We start from the raw sequence: 17,114 nt of genomic DNA, 5'->3' as shown, positions 1-17,114 counted from the left end.
TCTGAAGACAGAAGCTAGGCTCTGAAGGATGGAACTGTGGAAAAATAGGAGGCTGAGTCCCTCATGACCCTGTAAAGCTGTATATAAGCTCTAAACTGCTTTTTTACACGAGAGAGAATTATCTTTTATCTTGTTTAAGCCACTGGATCTTAAACTTGACTGCAAATTGGAAATACCTGGAGGGTTTTAAATGCTTGAGATGTCTGGGCTCCATCTCAAGAGATAGTGATTTAATTTATATAGGATGCAGCCTGGGCATTGGGAATTTTCACAGTTCCCCAAATGATTCTAACATACAGCAAAGTTTGATAACTACTAGTTTAAAGCAGTTTTGTTTGTTTGTTTTTTGTTTGTTTTGTTTTTGGCAAAAACCAAAAAGCTGAAAATAATTATTAACTGATATATCTATTTTATACCATTGGATTTAGGTAACTCTTTTGATTTATCATGGTCTATCTGATAAATTCAAATGAACCCTTGGGGTGCAAAATATACTATGCCAAATTTGTTAAAATTAACCCAGTTTCTCTTACAACAGAAATATCTTTGCATAACTTGGTTTGTTACTTATAAATACAAAACAAGAATAAATTTATGTAAGGATTTATGGCTACTTTACTAATATGTTTGATGAAATATTCCTATGTTGAAAATAAGTAGCAGATAAAATTGAAATTCTTTGGGTGTTTATGTTATAAGAAAGATAATGGGTAATAATAGGTATTTAAATTTAATAATTTGATTATTTAAATTTAAATAATAAAGGATTTAAGTAAGATTTAAAATCTTTGGAAAATATTAACATTTTGAGAAATTTTTAGTACAGAAACTATTAATTATAATGAAACCAAGTGCTTATATTTTATGTTACTACTAAAACCCTGTTTGATCATTGCACTAGTTTCATTATTCCATAAAAATTTTTAATTTTATTTAATGTTAATATAACAAAATATCGACAATGTTTCATTGTACATAACAAGACCCTTCACCACATGAATATTCACAGTACATAGTAAATGATTACAATTACATGGGACATACTATTACTGATCTACATACCCCATTAAGCCAAATCATTTTTGTCAACATGCTTATCATAGCCAATGACCAATTCTTAAACACCGTGCTTCAAGAAACCAGCAGCCCGTCCATAATTGTGTCCCTTGCCCCTCCTTTTGCTCCAGGCCTGTAATATGTAGGAGTTTCTAGAAATGACCTATGTCTGGTATCTTGTTCTTATTTCAGGACCATTTCAGCTAAAATCGCCCACTCATTCCTCTTAAGTTCTTTGGAACTATAGGCTTCACAGTAAGCAACAGGTAGTAGCAATCCACCAATGGAAGATCACAGTCTCCTCCCTAAGTTGACTCTCCCACCTAAGTTAACTCTAGTAACAATGAAACACAGACTCTACTCATTTCCTGACTAAACCTTTTTATCTTTTTATCCTCCCTACCAATCTCCCATGAATCATTTAACAAGTATAGTATTTTTATACATAAATATTATTTACATCAGAGCCTCTTATGGCCCATGTCTGGCACTTGATAAAAATTATGAGAAACAATAAGTCACTTACCAAGAGAAAAATGCAGAACTGGAGCTGTCCCAGACTCAGATCCAGAAATGACCCAGAATTTAAAAAAATTTAGTCAGGTTAGTCATCTATTTGACTTTTTAGTAAGAAAGTCCCAAGTTTTTATTTGTCATGATTATACTTGTACAGGATTGTGCTAGGCATTTAGACGTAGAGGCAGAGCCATTGCACCCCAGAAAACAGGGAGTAACTAGGGGTGACAGTGTTGTGCTGTGAACACTGATTAAGCAAAAGTTACTCCGCACAGAGAATACAAGGACCTTCCCTCTACTTACCTCCTCCTCATGGTCCTTCTCAGGTCTGGCTCAATAACTTAACTATATCCTCCAGGTGGAAGATTAGAAGATGCCACTCTTGTTCTCTGAATACTTCTTCCTTTAATAGTATCCTATTATTGGGGCTGCTGGGTAGCTCAGTCGGTTAAGCATCCAACTTTGGCTCAAGTCACAATTTTGCAGTTTGTGATCGAGCCCCGCTTTGGGCTCTGTGCTGACAGCTTGGAGCCTGGAGTCTGCCTCGGATTCTGTGTCTGCCTCTCTCTCTCTGCCCCTCCCCTGCTCACGCTCTGTCTCTCTCTCTCTCCCTCTCAAAGAATAAGTAACATTAAAAAAAAAAAAGAGTATCCTATTATTTCATGGATGCTTGATGTCTTTTTTATCCCCCTGAGTATATAAGTTGTAATTAAAAAAATTGGTTTTATTTTCATTGATTCCCTTTATTGTTTTTGTTTCTTCATTTTCCTTTTCCCCATTTGTTTTGAAATTTCTATTTTCCATGATAACATCTTTCTCTAATGTGTGGAATCCTTTGATTTTCTATTCATATTTAGCAATTAAGCAATACTAGTTTTTTTTAAGGAAATCAGAGATGTTTCCACTGATAGGTTATTTCACTGGAGGACACGACTGCCAGTTGTTGATTCTATTCCCTAGACACAATGTTCCAACCTTCTGCCTGAAGGAACTGATTATTGAACCAAATTGGGGAAGGAACATCAGGAGGAACTAAGTAGAGAGGGAAGGTCTCTGTATTATATGTTGACTTTCATTTAATCACCGTTTACAGCACAACACTGTCACACTTCGTAACTCCTAGTAACACCTAGGAACTTCCCGGATCTCCAAATAATAAATTTCAGGTTTCTGCCAGAGTTTGTAGGTATAATCATATTGATACTAAGTTGGAAAGGGGATCTGAAGCCTAATAACTTTTCATGTAACTTTAATAAATCTTCCTGTTTTCTGCTTCATCTACAAACCAGTCTTCAAAGGTGTTAGCTCTCATACTTGAGACTTACCCAGACTTTGCAGCATGAATAAACTTTTTTTTTCCCCCTGGATGACCCTTTTAAAGTGAAGTAAAGGTTTTATGAGCTTTGTAAAATCTCCACCCATCTATTTGCTTTCCAGCTTCCAAAATCATACCTTATTAACTGTTGTCTCTTCTTTTCTTTGTAAGTGGAGGCATCTTTTCCCTTTATTCTCATTTAATTGGGGTTTTAGGAGGGAATTTATTTTTTTTTTCAACATTTTGTTTTTTTTTTTTTTATTTATTTTTGGGACAGAGAGAGACAGAGCATGAACGGGGGAGGGGCAGAGAGAGAGGGAGACACAGAATCGGAAACAGGCTCCAGGCTCCGAGCCATCAGCCCAGAGCCTGACGCGGGGCTCGAACTCACGGACCGTGAGATCGTGACCTGGCTGAAGTCGGATGCTTAACCGACTGCGCCACCCAGGCGCCCCAAGGAGGGAATTTATTTTTAATCCAAAATACTCAACCAGAATTCTTCTAGACTCTTTCTTTTTCTTTCTTTCTTTCTTTCTTTCTTTCTTTCTTTCTTTCTTTCTTTCTTTCTTTCTTTCTTTCTTTCTTTCTCTTCCTTTCTATTTCATCCTTTCTTTTTCTTCTTTCTTTCTATTTCATTCTTTCTCTCTTTCTTTCTTTCCTTCTCTCTCTCTCTCTCTTTCTTTCTTTCTTTCTGAGTTTTATGCAAGGACTTTCATAAGTGGAAATCCCCCCAAATCTTAGAGAATCTGCCTTAAAATAGGAGTTTTAACTTGCTCTAATTTTTTATGATTATCATGCTTTTGGATTTATTTCTGCAATCTTATTTTATCTTTTTCAATTTATCATTCTTTTTATTATGTTATATTTTATCCCTACTATTGGACTATTTGAAATATTTTATTTCTTTTTTTTTTCCTTCTAACTGTATGCAAGTTGCATATAGGATACACATAAAAATTTTAAAAGAATATTTTAATGTTTATATTTCTATGATTGTTTAGATTTATTTTATATTTATGCCTTGCCACTAAATAAAACAAAAACCTTCCCACATTTCCCGTCTCTCCACTTGAACTCATCTCATATTTTTCTTCCAGAGTTTCTATACATTTATTTATTTACTTATTTTTTATTAATTAGTTTTTTTTTTAAATTTATGTCCAAGCTAGTTATAATATGGTGCAACAATGATTTCAGGGGTAGATTCCTTAGTGCCCCTTACCCATTTAGCAGATCCCCCCCCTTCCAAACCCCTCTAGCAACCCTGTTTGTTCCATTTAAAAGTCTCTTATGTTTTGTCCCCCTTCCTGTTTTTATATTATTTTTGCTTCCCTTCCCTTATGTTCATCTGTTTTGTATCTTAAAGTCCTCATATGAATGAAGTCATATGATATTTGTCTTTCTCTAATTTTGCTTAGCATAATACCCTCTAGTTACATCCATGTAGTTGTAAGTGGCAAGATTTCATTCTTTTTGACTGCTGAGTAATACTCCATTGTATATATATACCACATCTTTATCTGTTCATCTGTTGATGGACATTTGGGCTGTTTCCATACTTTGGCTATTGTAGATAGTGCTGCTATAAACATTGGGGTGCATGTACCAAGGTGTCTCTTTGCCCATTGCCAGGGGGTTGTATACTTTTATGTTATGCATCAATAATTATGTTGAATGATACCTGATTTCCACTGCTATATTTCTCAGTACCATTTCTTATATTCTTATTTTTTATTTCCTGGATTTGTCTTATTTTTATTTTCTTATTTTTTATTAAGTAGACCATAATGAAAGTAGTAACATTTCTGCAAATATGATTTTCTAAATTTCTAATTATTGCCCTTATATTTGAATGCTAATGGAAGTGGGAACTGTAAAAAAAAAAAGTATATTAATTTGTTCACCAATCCAAGTTCCCATTCTGGTATGTCTTCCTTTTCAAATATTTTTTCTTAGAGAAATTAAGCCTTTAGCTTGTCAGCAAATCATAAATCTTGTTATCAGCCGAGCTCTGTATTTCCCACCTCCCTTCCTTCTTTCCTGTTTTCCTTCCTCCCCCTCTTCCTTTCCTTCTTCCTCCCTCACAATTATTTCCCCTGTGGGAGTTTGTGGCTACTTCAGGTTCTAATTGGATTCTTTCTCCATCCTCAAACTGAATCTTAGAATGTTTTCCAGACAGATTGTTCAATTTTTCTGAACAGTACTTCTCTACTGTCAGATTGTAATAATGACCTGAAGCAATAATTAAAATACATATTACAGGGAAGAAAAGAGGGTTGGAAATACAAATTTTAACAGATACCTGAAGATTCTTATACATCAGAAGACCGTTTTTAGGATTTTAGCCTGACGGTAAAAATCACTGTATCCTGTCATCTAATATGTATGTGGGGTTAGGAAGAGCTTAACTAGACCAGTTATTCTTAAACAGTTGTAATTACTCATACTGAAAATTACCCCAGGAGTCTTTGTTTTTTTTTTTTTTTCTTTTAATTTATTTTTTGAGTGAGAGAGAGAGAGAGAGAGAGAGAAAACACATGCACCCGAGCTGGGGAGAGGCAGAGAGAGAGAGAGAGAGAGAGAGAGAGAGAGAGAGCATCCCAAACAGGCTCCTGGCTGTCAGCGCAGAGCCAGATGCAGGGCTCCGTCTCACAGATCTGGAGATTATGACCTGAGCTGAAATTAAGAGTCGGACACTTAAACCTCTGAGCCACCCAGGCACCCTTTGTGCTTTACACAGTTGTTGATTACAAGCTTGGAGTTTATCTGCAGCTTTGAAAGGAAGAACTTCTCGTGGCCTTGGAGAAGGACTGCTCTTTCCTCTGCTTTGGATTCTTTAACTGAGGCCAGTGCAGCAGTTTATGAAGTGCTAAAGGTTGATGAGAAACAAAAGCGATGCCATTTGTGGCAGAGCTGAGAGCAGTGGGGAGCACACCTGTTGTGAAGATGAAGCTGCCCATTGGGATAGCTCGGGAACAAGCAAATGGCTCAATTCCCACAAAGCACAGAGGAAGTTTAGAAAAGGCTGGAGGACATTTAGGTTACTTGTGCAGAATTTATTACCAGTTTGTTTCCTAAATAACTGAGTACTGTAATAGAAAATTTACTCTAGGAATAAATTTAAAAATACTGAAGCAATATTGTATGAGGCAACTATCATGCCTCTTACCCATCTACTTGTACTAAAAGTAGATTAATAGTCTAAGATCTATTAGTAAGAATTAGATTGAAGCCAGTTGATTAGCATATTTAGCTGTTAGCTGAACTTCGTGATAGGTTTCATTGCCACCAAGTGAAGAATAGTAATAGTTTTATTGCCTCTGAGTAGTGAAACAGCTAAAAGTAATAACACATTACACTATAAAATTTGACAATAGCACTCTTTTTATTTGAATGAATAAGGATAGAATATATTCCCAACTTCTTTAAGGTATTTCTTTAGGATATGTGCTTACACTTTAAATATTTCTTAAGTAAAATGATAAGAATATGTTATATAAAAGGCTGTATGTCTCTCATGAAACATGTAGCATAAATCAGGACCTAGTCTTTATAAAATAAACTCTTTATTAAAACAGTGTCATTATTGGTCCATCTATGTAGACTATAAACAATGAATATCTATTAAAAATGTTTTTTATTTCTTTAAAGCACAGTAGGGTAGATTATTTTAACTCCACTTATCTCTTAGTACAGGTAGTTGACTAGCTTTAATGTCAACTTTTTATTTTTGTTTTTATTTTTTTAATGTATATTTATTTTTGAGAGAGAGAGAGAGAGAGAGACAAATAGAGCTTGAGCAAGGGAGGGGCAGAGAGAAAGGGAGACACAGAATCTGAAGCAGGCTCTAGGCTCTGAGCAGTCAGCACAGAACCTGACTTGGGGCTTGAACCCACGAACCATGAGATCATGACCTCAGCCGAAGTTGGACGCTCAACAGACCAAGCCACCTAGGTGCCCCAATGTCAAATTGGTTTTAAAACTCAGATTTTAAATTCCAGTCAGCAGTTCCAGCTCTATACCTGAGTATAGTTAGCCTTATACATGGCTTGTTGGTGTCATTATATGGCTTCATGTTTTTCAAGCTCTTAGTGGATGAGAACCATCTGCGTGTCTAAGTTTGTTGTGATTTCACCCAGGGTTCTTTGCTTGTGCCCCTACTCTGCACCAAAATTAAGCTGACTTGTGTTCTTAAGACTTTTCTCTCTCTGTGTTGTCACTCTTCAGACCTTTTGAGTTTTCTTGCTTAACTTAAGATTCTGACTTTGGCTGAAGTATATAGAAAAATATTCTTACCACCTGGGTTCACCATTCTTGATAAGAACATAATGACATATTTCTGGTTCTCTCTTTCTGTTTCTTCTTATCAAGGAAGACCTAGCAGATATATGCTGCATCATGGAAAGAAGAGTTCCTCTCTTCCCATGAGACTATCACCTATCTTGTTTTAATAAATTTATTCCCTAAAAATAGTATCTTATATATAAATCTACTCATATTACTATAATCACCTAATTTAGGAACACTGATTTTTTTTCTGAACACTTAAAAAATTAAAATTTTAACAAACAGCCTTGAACATATGTTTGAACATATAGGCCTATGATCTTCTGCAAACATACACTTCTCCCATAAGGTCATAATAAGGCCAATCTTTGAAATATCTTTATGATTCAATCAAAAGGTACTGTAGTCATTAAGAAGTATTTTAAGACTTAAAATAGTCTAAATGGCTCTACCATGTTCTGTTAGTTTAATACACACTCATGGGAGAAAGGACCTTCAAATTCAATAAATTGATTTATAAATATAAATACCAGATCATAGATCCAATTTAGAGTCTTATTAACACTCTTTCTAGGTGAAGCAGTTGGAAAACAGGGTATTTAGCCACCAGAGCAGTAATAATTAAAATGGATATAAACTTACAGTTTTATAACATTGTAATTATCTAACAACCAAGTATTCAAATTGCAAAGCAAAGAGAATCCAAATGAACACTGAAAATTCTAATTAGTTATCAGACAGGGACATAAGGTGAAAGCGTTCAAATCAAGGAATCTTAAATATCAGCAAATTTAATTATTTTCTTATTTTAATTATTTTCTTATTTTCTAGAGGTTACTCTGTGCCATTGTATGCCTTTCCTAGCTTGGTGCTTTTCACTTATTAAATGTTCATTTCTAGCCCCTTTCATGAGCCTGTGCTTGTTTCTTACCTGATTTATAATATTTCCTCAGAAAATTCCAGAAATGCTCATATAGGCTTATTTAATACTCCATTTTGTGAGAGACCTGAACACTGGAGCTTATTTCATTTATGATCATGTAGGGGAGAATACAACTAAATGTAAAGATAAAATATTATTGTTCAAAAGCTATGATTTTGTGCTACTATATCTTCCACAACTTCAGCTATGGAAGAGTCTTTTAGAACTCATTCATCTGTTCTCATCTCCATCTGGGAACACAGAAATATATTGCTTTCTTGTACTCTATTTTTGTAAACGTTTATTTATTTATTTTGGGGGTGGTGGTAAAGGGAAGAGAGAGAAGGAGAAAGAGAATCTCAAGCAGGCTGTGTACTGTCAGCATGGAGCCCAAAGGGAGGCTTGAACCTACGAAACTGTGAGATCGTGACCTGAGCTGAAACCAAGAGTCAGATGCTCAACTGACTGAGCCACCCAGGCTCCCGCTTTCTTATATTTTTTTAATTCATTGGGGCCATGACCTGTGATTGCAAGTGACATCGTTACCTGTTGACTGAGGCATTTAATTTCTAGTGGAAGAAAGTTCAGCTGTGTCTTCCCTGGCCACAGTGAAAAAGAAAGTCACAAATCCCAGACAGTGCAACTACCAGATGGTAGCATTTGGTAGCCCTTGTGTGATTATGAATTTGTCCCCACAACCACAGATTGCACATATAAACAGAAATAAACTTGCATTGTCTAAAACAACGAAAATTGTTTATTAACAGAGCATCACCTAGCCTTTTCTAATCAATAAATTATCTTATTTGTAATTGCGCTAGTTCAAACAGCACAACAAATCTGTGAGAAATTATTCTCCTTCTGCAGATGAAGATACAAACTCCAAAGTTAAAAGGACCAATTTCTCAAGGCTTTTGAGCCTGCAAGGATAATAAATGGGAACTAATTCCGAATGTGGAACCCTTCCTCCTATTTCAGCTGCGTTATAAAGACAATTATAAAATACACTTGCATTGTGTTTTATATCACAAGTGTATTGGTTTGCTGGATTGCAGGGTTACACAAAGAGTGATTCAGGAAAGTCAGGGAGGAGAGCTGCAGTGATTTTTAGTATTCAATTTTAGTCTAGCCAAAGAGAAAACATCTGCTGTCTTCACTGCTGCTGTAACTATTGGAGGTGCTCTCCTTAGGTTGATGCTTAGCCCGAGGGGAGAAAATCAGCTGAATGTGCTTAGAAGGATTTGTTTTTTCTTAGGTTTAGAAGGTTACATTGGTATCCTCTCTATCATAGAGATGCAAACAGAAAGGTGAATAACTTTAACATTGCTTGTTGCTTCATGTTGCTCTGTTTGTTGCTCAGTATCATTTTTAAGACTTTTAAACAGAATTTGTGGGCAGACCATATTCTGATATTTGGTCTAGAGACAGGATCCCTGTAAGCATATTTCAAATGATACTTTAATTTCACACGGCGGTCATTGTTTATTGTCAGAGACTAAGAGGAAGTTTTAGAGGCTTATCCTGAGTGCTTGAGAATAGTAATTAGCTATTCAGGACTTGGAATCAGAGCATTACTATGCAGACAACCTTGGAAAAATTATGTAACTTCTCTTATGAAGATGACTTATCTGTTAAATGGGGGTAACAATAGAGTTTGGTGTGTTTTAATGAGATGATATATGTGAAACACTTAACAGAGTGTCTGGGACAAAGAAGACAATCCAATAATGTTGAGATTGCAAGGTTTTCAACCAACTGACATATGGACTTCTGTGTTAGATAGGAATTATGTTTATCTTTTTTAATACCTGCATTTGAATTGGAGAACTCCACTTAGACAAGAGGTCACCATTGGTATTTTTATTTACTTGAACCAACTCATTGTATTAGTCAGCTTTTGTTAGGTAATATTGTGGTAACAAATTATCCCCAATACTTGTGGCTTACAAAACCAAAGATTTGTTTTCTGGTTTCACAACAGGTTGGCTGTAGGTCATCTGTGGTTCTACTCTATGTCTTCTATATTCCAGGATGTACAATAAAGGTACACAGACTATTCAGGACATTATTAAGCTGGTAGCACAGAGAAATGAAGTGACTGAACCATGCAATGCCATTGCTTAGAGGTAGCAAATGCTACTTCTACTTTTCACTGGTCAAAACAAGTCATATGACAAGCCTGATAACAATGTGGCAGAGATATATAATCTATCTCTTAAAAAGAAGCCATTAATATTTTTATAATAATATAGTCTATAAGTGTTACAGTCTATAAGAGTTACATTTTGGGTGTAAATATGTATTGCCTTTTTTTTGCCACAAGGAAATACATTCACCCTTTTCTCAAGTGCAGTATCAGTCATGGAATCATGTTCAGGGTCTGTGAGTGATTATATTTGCATCAGCTCTGGATGTGGTTTGGCTTATCTGTAGACCTGTGAACTATAAAGAGAATGTATGTGCTTCCCATGCAATCTATTTACATCATGGAATGAAGCAGGGTATATAATAAGAATAAACCCTACAATTCAGGAAAGGGAAGGGTGTGAAGTGCTCAGTAATCACTTCTCCATAGTAATTCTGAAGTTCTGTGTAGATGTCACAAGGCACTCCCTTACCCAGGACATGTGAAATACACTTTATTAGGCCCTTGCTTTCTAGAAGGTACTTTCTTTTTCAGCCTGACTTATGGCTTTTTTGAAAGTACAGCTCTCTCAAAAACATGACTAACTTCTTATCTGTTTGATACCATTTAGCTTTTGCTCATAGCTATACACAAAGCTCTTTCTAAGATGTGCCTCTTTAGATTTAATTAAGGACCACCTGAATTGACCAGGTCGTCTATGGGAGAGCCAGATCTTTAGCCTCTTTCTTTTAAGTCCTTTTGTCCAATTAAAGTGATTTAATGGGTGCTACATTAAGCAATTCAGAGGCTTTAAAACACATTTTATAGCTTCTCTCTGATTTGGTCTTGACACTAAGTTGAGGTTTTGCAGACCTTTGTATTTTTCAATTTTGTCTTTCTTATGGCTGGAAGTGAGAACCAGTTGCATTTTCCATCTCTGAAGGTCAAAGAATTTCTTGATTTTCTAAACTCCCTTTTATCTATTTGCAAACTAGCCAATTCTTTCCTGGGCTCATCTCTTTCTTATAGATTTTTAAAACACATATCAAATTCATTCATAGAAATTAAATCATACCTTCAAATTCTGTTTTCCCATTTTACCTAAAGTCACTAGTTCATCAGGTATAGTTATTAAAGGGAAACAGTTTCACCAGATATTTGCAACTACAGAGCATGAGTCTCTATCTTTCTTGGCTCTACTAATAGTTGGTTGGATGTCCATAATCTAATCCCGGAGCACATTTCATAATTTTTACTACAGTGCCCTAATTATAGTTACCCCTTGTATTGGTCGTTTCATTCTATGCTGTTACAGTAACAAGCGTACCCAAACTTTAATAGCTTAGCACAATAAAAGCTTGCTGACATTACATGATAACTATGGTTTGGCTGTAGGTTTCCTGTGGCTCTGGTCTCTGTCTCATCTAGGATCCAGGCTGAGGATCAGGAACAATATCAGGTTTATTTCAGAGGGAGATAAAATGAATCACCCATAATGGCCCTTAAAGCTTCTGTTTAGAAGCAACACAATTACTATTGAACTTTTTGAACTTTGGCAGACTTTCTTAATTTTTCCATCCTGGAGCTGACCACGCTGCACTGAAAAGCCCCTCTTTGCCTATGAGTTTCTAACTTTACAAATATCCAACCTCTATTCTGTCTCCATATCATGAATGCCAACATTTCTTCACAAAATAATGCATGAAAGGAAGAAATACAAGGTAATATTTTATGGGTCATTTAGAGATGAAGAACTAAAATTAGTGAGGTTGCAGATTTTGCCAGAGTTTAAGTTAGCTAATACCTTCTATTTAGTAGTGGAGCAGTTTAAAATTTTCAATAGGAATAGATTACTAGAATGACCAATTTACTAGGGGTTCATTCCCAGAGTTTAGAGGAGTTTTTTTTTTCAACCAATTTCTAAGTAAGTTTTAGCCTTTTGCAACAATTATTGTACTATTGCATTAGATCTAGAACTTTTTGGAACTATTAATTTTACGTTCTGGGGACTATCTCTCCTTTTGTCCAGTTTGAGTCTCACTTGGAAATCAGAATTAAGGTATTTTTCCCTCCTGAGGCATATCTTCAGAACCGTAGGGAGTAGAAATATTTACTTTTTTAAATGTACACTTATTATCTTATTTTTCTTCATGTTTTCAAATTTTCAGGTAATGTGTATGTAACATATTATTTCATGTAGTAGTTGAATCATCTCTACTCACCACCTATTTCTTTGTAGCAATAGAATGCCCCTTGTGTTTTATTTCTTGTGTATCCCTTTAATCATTTACACTGGGCCAATTTGGGTTTTAAATCTTTCATGTGTTTTTAGATTGTTTATTTTTTTTCTTTCCCCACCATTATAACTTACCTATAAGGCTAGGTTATAATGTCTGTTTTCCTTTTTTCACTCTTTTGTTTTTTGGCTCACACATTTGTTCTCCTATTATATTTCTCCAGACTCTCCTTTGAGGTGTGTTACATGGTGAGATATGAAGACACTAAGACACAAATCTTATCAGCTTGTGACCATTGTATTGGGTAATTCTACACAGAATATAACCTAGACCAGAATTTTATCTATTTTTGTCTATTACGGGTCTTTTTAGGATGGTTCGTCTTCAATGTGTCTTCTTTACAGATCTAACTTCATAAATTGTCTGACCGTATTCCCCCAAGAAATATATAGATATATTTTCTCAGATAAAAGCAAAACAAAACAAAGCTATCGCAAACAACAAAAGTAATAACAACAAAAGTGTTACCTTGAAACGATCAAATATTGCTTGAAGTATTTTAGACTGATCTTCTTAGTCATGCCTTTTGAAATCTTTCTGAATTTTCTCCAACCACCTGGCTATCTCTATTTTCAAACTGAGGGTTCCCAACTGCACTTATTACAGACTTTCCATCTGTAGTTCAGAGTGTTTTTCAATGGTGTTTTATTTTGTTTTGTTTTTGTTTTGTTTTGTTTTTATTTTTGTTTTTGGAGTCTGGGTTGTCCCTATGAGCATAATTTTAATTTTTTTTTGCTATGATCTTGTTTCTTTTTCTTCTTTAGTCTCTTATGGGGCTTCACACCCTCCATTATGTATTAATAAAGTAATACATGCAAGTATGACTTTATGTCCTTTTATTTCACTATCCCACTGTTCTTGTTCCGAAAGTAAAATTCAACTTGCTTTTTAGAACGAATGTGGTTTCTTATTGATGTTCTGAGCAAACCTGAACTCTCTAATCAGAGAATTAAGCTTCATAATCATTATTAATGATTTTATGTGTATTTTTTTCCTCCACCTTCACCTAAGAAGAATAATATCTCAATCAAAAGAGTCTCTGCTTTTTAGCTGGCTGACAAAAACAATCACTCTATGATGATGGCTGCAATACCCAGGTGTCTAAAATCAAAAGCCTTTGTCGGGGCTTAATTAACCATGATGAACCCACTTGAAGTTGTTCTAGAAGTCAGTAGCACGCCACATGAATCTAAAGTTAGAATCTTTTGTTTTTTCTTCATTGTTAGGTGAAATTCTATACATCTACAGAGCAACAACAATTGAAGCAATGCTTTAGTGCATTAAAATTTAAAAGTGGTGATAGATTGCAAATTAGCCACATTTCTTTACATCTTTATACTTTGATTTTGTAGTTTTTCTCACTAGAGTGATATATTTTATTTGTCTTCTTTTTGAACTCAGACTTATCTTACAACTTATTTTAGCTACTAGAATGCTGCAGTATTAATGATGTATCATGTCTGAGTCTTGACCTCCAGAGAGCAACGTCTTGTTTGCTTGGACCCTTGCCTCTACCATGAAAACAACTCTGCTTACTCGAGGGATGGAGGAGATGTGTCTAAGAGAAATGAGGCTATTATGGCCCAGCCAATAGTCAGCCTATCCCCACACATGTGGGAGACCCTAGTCAAAATCAGTACAGAGTCTGCCTGATTCATACCTGCTATAGACCTATGACTGAGAATAGAGTGACCTCCCAGCTGACCTCCTAAAATCCTCTACATTCCTATTAAACCTAAATAGTTACTGTTTCAGCCAATGACTTTTGAGTAGTTTGTTAACACAGAAATGTGATGACAGTTGATAACTGACACAGAGGTTTGTGCACTGGAACTCTGCTCTGCAAGGAATTGATATGCCCATTGCAATTTCAGCTTTGGAACTACAGCCCTGGTTGAAAACAGAATGTAGTAATTTTGTTCAGTAATACCTTAAAACCCTATATACAGAAGCTTGCCAATTTTGATGTGAGCCTTAATTGAAATTAAATGACTACCTGTCTCAGCCTCATTGTCAATGCGAGAAAAGGCCAGGTTGTGTCAGGAGTATAGTCCCATCCATGCTTGATTTACCACCAGGTAATAGTCCCTATTCCTAAAGCATGTACCTATTGAAACCAGATTCCAGGCTGCAGAAACCTACCATTACATCACAAAAGTATTTTATTCTTTCTATGTGTTGCTTGGTCCCCTAATTTTCTGCTTTATCACTCTGTAATTTCTTTTGCCATGTTTTAGACATTTTGAGTCAGACTGAATAATCATACCTCTTATGAGTGCTGAGTCAATAGAAAATATGAGCAGGAGACAGGCAGGAATTAAGGTATGTCTAGATTGGATAATGTAGTTTGAACTAGAGGCCAAAATCCAGCTTTGTACACTTTTCTGTGTAAGTTGAATTTATGCACTCATTCTGTCACTAGCAGAATATTTGGCTTCCTTTACAGTCAGGGAAGGAAGTTAATACAAAGGAAGAAGTTAATATACAGGAAGAGGCAGAGGGAACATGTACTACTTGCCAGTAGGCACTTCATAGAGAAAACAAAAAGAATAGTTGAGCAATGACCTTCAATATATTAACCTAGTTAAATTACACAATGGAAGTAGGATCTTGCAAGTTGCAGCCACATTTCCTTCTGTGAATAGAGAGCATGAGCCGAAAGAGACTGAACACTTTTCTTTGAGCATGTAGTGCAAATCCTTTTTTGTCCATGAGACATATGTTGTAGGAGGAAAATATTTTTTTCCCTTACAAATGGTAACTTTTATTAATGATAATAATGATTCCTAATATTTTTGTTCTAAAGTGGTATATCTCAAATGGTGCAGAATCTAAATTGCCAAGCCTCTCATTAGATTCTCGTTATGTTACACAAAACATGGTAATGATATCGGGCATAAAGTAATATTTTATTGTAAAATATAATCTAATAATTTGCAGTCAGGACATGCAGAAAGCCAATACATGGGTGTGGAAATGATTAGTGCTGTGTACTGGGCATGGATTACATTCCCTTTAAGTTGAGTATATTTGCTTTGATCAATAAAATGTGAGAGGAGGTGATATGGATTACTTCCTGGCTCAAGCCTTTTAGAACAATGTGTGATTCACTAGATCCCTTCTCATTCTTTGAGACTCCTTAAGACATCTGAAAATGTAGAATTTCCATCAGCTATGGTCCCTGATAGAGTAAGTTCTCCTAATGAACAACACTAAGCATGCAACATGAGTAAAAACAAACCTTTGTTTAAACCATGGACATTTCAGGATTATTTGTTACTTTAGCATAACCTCCCTTGTCATATTTGTTGTTGTTGTTGTTTGTTTTGTTTTGTTTTTTAATTCCATAAAAAATACCTACAGGCGGTACAGTAACCGATACCACAGGTTCTCATTATGTTAGTACTCGCTTTTGGTGGTTGTAGATTTTTGTTACTAGCAGCTAGCATGATGACATTCTGTAATTTTCAGTGGAGAGGTAGGTGTAAAACTGTAGTCTTGAAGTAAGTTGGAAGGGAGACAATGTACTGAATAAGCATTTAACTCTGAAAAAATATATTGAAAAAGAGCATATTTGTTCCTATTATTGTTGACTGAATTTAACAAGGAATTACAGAGAAGAAGTAAACCCAGAAATTGCCGTCATTGTCTCAGATGTTGGTATAAAAGAGAAAAAAAGAGATTTCTGAAATGTGGGCACTTGTAGAGGTCGAAAGGTAACTGCTTCTTAAACCCAAATAGTAAAAGATAAAATGAGGAAATTCTTTGACCATGAAAGAGAAAATCTCAGCCACAAGGCAGTACTTAAATCAAGAAGAATGGCTGATACATCCATTTTGTTAGAATCTCTAAATCAACTAAGATGTCTCAGTGTAAAGGCCCAACTAGGAGGGTAGTTTTAATCAATCTTTTTAATTAGAAAAAAATAGCTTAAGGAAAATAGACTAAATGTATGATTCTTTCACTAAGGTCCGATAGATTGCAGAGAACTATGTTCAATTTGAGAAATAAAGAGTCAAAGGGGATGAGAAAGCAAAGAGGTGTTAGAAACGTCTAAGAAGTCTAGAAAAGATTGTGTGTACTACAGGAACACCTCAGAGATATTGCCAATTTGGCTCCAGACCACTGCAATAAAATAAATATCACAATAAAGGGAGTCAAAAATTTTTTTTGAATTTCCATTGCATGCAAAAATAATGTTTACATTATATTGTAGTCTATTAAGTGTGCAATAGCATTATGTTAAAAAATAATTTACTTACTTTCATTAAAAATACTTTACTGCTAGAAAAACGACAACCATCATCTGAGATTTCAGTGAGCCCTAATCTTTCTGCTGGTGGAGGGCCTTGTCTCAGAGTCAATGGCTGCTGACTGAACAGGGCAGTGGTTGCTGAAGGCTGGGATGGCTCGGGCAATGCCTTAAAATAAGATGATGAACTTTGCTGTATCAATTGACTCTTTATGAGTGATTTTTCTGTAGCATGTGATGTTGTTTTATAGCATTTTACCCACACTAGAACTTTTTCCAAAATTTCAGTCAGTCTTCTCAAACCCTGGTGCTGCTTTATCAACTAAGTTTATGTTGTATTCTGA

Source organism: Panthera leo, chromosome B3 (genome assembly GCF_018350215.1).
Source record: "Panthera leo isolate Ple1 chromosome B3, P.leo_Ple1_pat1.1, whole genome shotgun sequence".
In the NCBI taxonomy this organism is placed as follows: domain Eukaryota; kingdom Metazoa; phylum Chordata; class Mammalia; order Carnivora; family Felidae; genus Panthera; species Panthera leo.
The sequence above is the reverse complement of the archived record's forward strand: the minus strand, read 5'-3'. Positions refer to the sequence as shown.